Below are 5,913 nucleotides of genomic sequence, written 5' to 3'. Positions count from 1 at the left end.
GATCTTAATGACCTAGATAGCCACAACGTTGTGATGGCTCACCTAGAGCCAGACATCCTCGAATATGAAGTCAAATGAGCCTTAGGAAGCATCACTATGAACAAAGCTAGTGGAGGTGATGGAATTCCAGTTGAGCTATTTTTTTTTGTAACTTTATAGACTTTAATGTTGCAAGAGCATCTCATCCATTTATGAAAAGCATTTCTCCATCAAGTTCACCCAAGAAATATTGTCTAAGCTAAAGAAATCATAGACAAAACATTTTATCAGAGGAAAGCATAGGTAACAAAAAATTGCTTATCACAGGAAACTAAGATCTAATTTCTTTAATAGTTCTAGTTTCATAGATCTTTATATGTTATGCCAATATGTACCAGAGTTTAATGACAGAAAAGGCAACAATTTTTAAATTGGTTGCATACATTTCTTTACAACTTTTTAGTGAAAGACAACTTATTAAAACAGAAGAACCACAAGATGAAAATGATCAACAGAAAAATTAAACTTCTCAGAACCAAAAGACCGCAAAACCTCAAACATAATTTAGAAATGAATGTGGCAGAAAGATATGTAGCAGACCTGCATTCCATTACCCCAGGTTATTTCAGTTCACAATTTTAAATAAATTTTTGTAGAGCATGAAATTAAAAATCATTTTTGGTGTAGGTGTAAACTCTGTGATTAATCACATGGCTATGCTGACTCAACACTATCTTTGAAGATGGTCCATTGAAAGAGAGACAAAACAGGTTCATTCCATAAGTTTCATTCAACTTTACTTAGGATTGGATACACATGAAATATGCTTGTAATGCATAAAATCACAGTGGATAACAGCAAAGGACTGGGGGTGGGTGAGTAAGGAGAATCTGATCATTCATATTGTGATTATTCTGCACATTTATGAAAAACACTTCACACTTCCTCAAACCTCAAGACTTCCCTTTTTAAAGAACCAAAATAAACCCAAGACACCTCGCGGACTGTTCCCCACCCCTAAAAGAACTGGATACTCTTTTCCACATAAAACTAAAATAATAGTATGGCAGCAAAAGATTCTGATAGCGATGAAGTCTGTAAACTGTATCTCAGTCTCTCTTTCTTACTCCCAAAGTGCAAGATGCTAGGTTGCGGTTCTCTCTCAGTAGTGCTTCTCCTGTAAGTAATCCTTCATTTTGTTGGACAGGGGCAATGTCAGGATCAGGTCTATCCAGGTGTACTGGCCGATGACGAATCGGCACCAGTACTGCAGTGAGCGCACCTGCAGGAAGCGTGACACCAGGTTGCTGAGCCGCACTGGGTAGGCGGCGCAGCCTGGCAGGCGCGAGCCTATCAGAAGGCCCTGTTCTCCCAGTCCCTAATGGAGTGCTCAATCAGGTCCACGATGGACGTGTGTCCCTCTATGTCCGAGCTGTTCACAGAAGCTAAACCTGCCGTTGGAGTGTTCCATTATGGTGTGGAGGGTCCTGCGGTGGGTGCGGAAGCTCACGCTGAGCAGGTGGTGGTCGTCGGAGCTCTCCCTCACCAGGAAGGAGCCATCAGGTGTGTTGACCAGCTTGCCCACCACCTCCCAGCTTGTGATGGGTCTCCAGTACCAGCCCTGCTTGGCCAGATTCTTGAGCTCCTCCATCAGGCTGGTCATCACCATGGGGCTACTGCTTTGCACCCAGTCATATACCCTGGCCACCCTGGGGGCCGAGGGGGGATCGAAATTCAAGTGGCTGCACATGCTCTCAGCCACGTGGGCATCCGGGAAGGTCAGCTTGGTAAAGTTCCTTTGTCTCAGATCAGTCTGCAGGGGAGGTAGTAGTGGTGTGTGTGTGTGTGTGTGTTTCTCTGGGCTGGGTTGGGGGCGGGGAGGCGGGGCGAGTGGGGGCAGTTTGGGCCCCCCTCAAGGTCTGCAGCAAGACCCCCGTGGTGACCATCAGCAAGCTGCCCACTGGCTAGTGGGTGAAGAGCTTGGGGGCCACGACAAGGTCCCGGTGGAACGGATGCTTGTAGTCCTCATGCTGGTAGTAGGGGAAGGGGTCCCCGGCCGCCGGGGGTGGGGCGGCAGAGACCTCCAATGGGGAGGAGCCATCCAAAGGCACAGTGTACTGGATGTGGTCCTGAGCCACCAGTCCAAGGACGACTGGCACGTGTTTACCCAGGCAGAGGCACAGGTCCCCGGAATGGGACACGGAGCTCCCAAGTGGGTCCAGAAGCTCCGGACACACAGGGTCGGCCTGGCAGAGGTCACTGAATTTATTGTGCAGGCCGTTGAGAGCCAACCCGGGCCAGGCAAGTGCACCGGCACCTTGACCTGCAACTCCAACCGGATGCACATTTCCTCTGTGGAAGTGGGGCGCAACTGCCAGGGCATGGGGCTGTAGTGATGGCTGCACAGCAATATGGAGTGCATGGGCTTCAGCGACTGCACATCCTTAAACACCAGGGGCGCCGACAACAAAGAGAACCTATCCTTGTCCACTGAGCTCCCCAGCACCATGCCACCCTTGCCCTTGGCCTCTGCTTGGCGCTCAGCAGTCTTTTCAGTGTGCCCATGAGGCTCTCGCTCTTGGGTTGATTCTTGCCCATTTCATCTTCACTGTGGAGATCACAGCCAGCCATCTCCTTCCGGTAGCAGCTCCCAAACAAGGACTCCTCTTTCCTAAAGTTGCTGGCTAGTGCTGGCTGTTGTACGACCATGAATTCTGAATCTTCTTTGCTCTTACTCAAGCTGAAAGATTTCCGGAAGATCTTAAGACTGATTTTCTTCATTCTGACTAGTTACCTGATCTGAGGGGCTCAATTTCTCTCCAGGGTATTATCATCGAACACCTGGGTAGGCTGCAGGGAAGGCTGCATCCATGGGTTCTTCCAGCTTCATTTCCTCTTTGGAAGTCACTGTCTGGAGCCAGACTGCTCTGGCTCACCTGAATCCCAGCTCCATCTTCGTCAGTTGTGTGATCTTAGAGGTATCGGTGTCCATCACCCAAGTTAGTGGCAAGGTTTCAACGTGTTCATAAAAGTGATGTCCTTAAAAATGCCACCCAGATAAAGCTACACAGGTGCTTGTGGCTAAAGGTGGGAGGAACAACAGTAATACCCACTCTGTATGAGTGGGGAAGCTGAGGCAGAGATCACAGCACTCACCTACTCCCCTGATTCTGCAAGATGATCTGCTTAATCTAAACTATGGGAGACTTCTGCTGCATAAGTCATTCTGGTAAAAATGTGGAATTAATCTGGTGAAAGATTTCAGGACAGCATGGTGACTACTGCAGGGGTTTACTGACGCTCAGATGGCTTCGGCTCCCAGGCCTTCAGAGATGTGATCTCTTCTTTGTTCCTTGTTCTCTACTACTCAAGATTTGGCTCCCAAGGACAATGGAATAGCCACCGATCCCCAAACATAGCCTCCAAATGTGATGTTCCAGCTGTAGCCTCTCTGCTTCCTTGCCCAGCACCGACATGACTGCCATGCTCTGTCCTCCTCTCCTCATCTGCTCCTCCCACCGCCTTCCACCTTCTTCTCCTCCTCTTCCTCCAGGAAGGCCACCCTGGCTGCCTGCCTGAGAAGAACCACAGCCAAGGAACCGAGCTGGATGCCCCGCACCCACTACTCGGCCAGTGGCACAGGCGGGCATCTGCTGAGTTAATTCAAATCCTAAAAGATGATGCTGTGAAAGTGCTGCACTCAATAGGCGAGAAGATTTGGAAAACTCAGCAGTGGCCACAGAGCTAGAAAGTGTCAGTTTTCACTCCAGTTCCAAAGAAGGGCAATGCACAAGAATGTTCAAATTATCCCACAATTGCACTCATCTCAGCATTGGAGAAGGAAATGGCAGCCTAGTCCAGTGTTCTTGCCTGGAGAATCCCAGGGATGGGGAAGCCTGATGGGCTGCCATCTATGGGGTCACACAGAGTAGGGCACGACTGAAGTGACTTAGCAGCAGCAGCAGCAGCACATGCTAGCAAAGTAATCCTCAAAATTCTCCAAGCCAGGCTTCAACAATAGTGAACCATGAAATTCTAGATGTTCAAGCTGGATTTAGAAAAGGCAAAGGAACCAGAGATCAAATTGCCAAAGTCTGCTGGATCACTGAAAGAGCAAGAGAGTTCAGAAAAATATCTACTTCTGCTTTATTGACTCCACCAAAGCCTTTGACTGTGTGGATCACAACAAACTCTGGAAAATACTTCAAGAGATGGGAACACTAGAACACCGTACCTGCCACCTGATAAATCTGTATGCAGATCAAGAAGCAAGAATTAGAACTGGACATGTAACAACAAACTGTTGCCAAATTGTAAATAAATAACCTCAGATATGTGGATGACACCACCCTTATGGCAGAAAGTGAAGAACTAAAGAACCTCTTGACAAAAGTGAAAGAGCAGGGTGAAAAATTTGGCTTATAACTCAACATTTAGAAAGCTAAGATCATGGCATCTGGTCCCATCACTTCATTGCAAATAGATGGGGAAACGATGGAAGCAGTGACAGAATTTATTTTGGGGAGCTCCAAGATCACTGCAGATGGTGACTGCAGCCATAAAATTAAAAGATGTTTGCTCCTGGGAAGAAAAGTTATGATCAACCTGGACGGCATATTAAAAAGCAGAGACATTTCTTTTCCAACAAAGGTCCCTCTAGTCAAAGCTATGGTTTTTCCAGCAGTCATGTATGGATGTGAGAGTTGGACTGTAAATAAAGCTGAGTGCCAAGGAATTGATGCTTTTGAACTGTGGTGCTGGAGAAGACTCTTGAGAGTCCCTTGGATTGCAAGAACAAGCTAGTCAATCTTAAAGGAAATCGCTCTTGAATATTCATTGGAAGGACTGATGCTGAAGCTGAAGCTCCAGCACTTTGGCCACTTAATGTGAAGAACTGACATATTTGAAAAGACTCTGATGCTGGGAAAGATTGAAGGCAGGAGGAGAAGGGGACAACAAAGGATGAGATGGCTGGATTGCATCTTCGACTCGATGGACATGAGTTTGAGTATGTTTTGGGAGTTGGTGATGGACAGGAAAGCCTGCTGTGCTGCAGTCTATGAAGTCACAATGAGTTAGACAGGACTGAGTGACTGAACTGCACTGATATGCATTTTTGAAAGTGAAATAAATATCTAAATTATCACCTGCTTTCTCAATGGCTTTCTGTCTGTGCTCTCTTAGAGGAGGAGAGATAATATCTATTTTATTTTAAATTATATTCTATTGCAGGTATTTGTTTCCATACCAGTCTTTCAGCCTATAATCTCTTGAAAGGATCTAGACTTATTACTGTAGACTCTCTTTCTAGAAGTGTGACTAACACATTTCCATTCCTCATTAAATGTAGGAGACAGAAAGAAAGAGACAGACAGACAGAGATAAAGAGATATAAATAAATTAAGTCTATAAAATGAAATAATAAATGTCTCCAGGAAGTTACATAGACCAAAATTCATTTAATTTTTTATTTAAAAATGTTTTCATTGACTCTTCTAATTTAAATTTCATAAGAACCTTACTCCTTTTTTCTTCATGAAAAGTCAAGACATGAGGATTTACAAAATGTTTCAAAACAGTCCCTTTCTGGTTGAGAATATTTTTACTTAAATTTTGGGTTTCCCTGGGTGCCTAGCTGGCAATGAATCTGTCTGCATTGTGGGAAACCTAGGTTCAATCCCTGGATTGGAAAGATCCCCTGGAAAAGGGAACAGCTACCCACTTCAGTATTCTGGCCTAGAGAATTCCATGGACTGTATAATCCATGGGGTCACAAATTGTTGGACATGACTGAGTGACTTGAACATTCACTTTCACATGACTCTAAAAAGTTTTCCCTTTAAACACTTATGTCACCAATTGTGTGGGTTTGCCTTATACCATCTAATAATCTACCTCTTCATATACCAACTAGTGTCCTACACTTTAATTCAT

General features: G+C 45.5%; 1 pseudogene; it reads right to left on the bottom strand.

Annotated features, from left to right (window-relative positions):
- Positions 1-1,141: 1,141 nt before the first annotated feature.
- Positions 1,142-2,760, bottom strand: LOC138434705 (suppressor of cytokine signaling 6-like; annotated as a pseudogene).
- Positions 2,761-5,913: the final 3,153 nt, after the last annotated feature.

This window comes from Ovis canadensis, chromosome 2, assembly GCF_042477335.2.
Source record: "Ovis canadensis isolate MfBH-ARS-UI-01 breed Bighorn chromosome 2, ARS-UI_OviCan_v2, whole genome shotgun sequence".
Taxonomy (NCBI): domain Eukaryota; kingdom Metazoa; phylum Chordata; class Mammalia; order Artiodactyla; family Bovidae; genus Ovis; species Ovis canadensis.
Note: the sequence above shows the minus strand (reverse complement) of the source record. Positions and strands in the feature narration are given on the sequence as shown.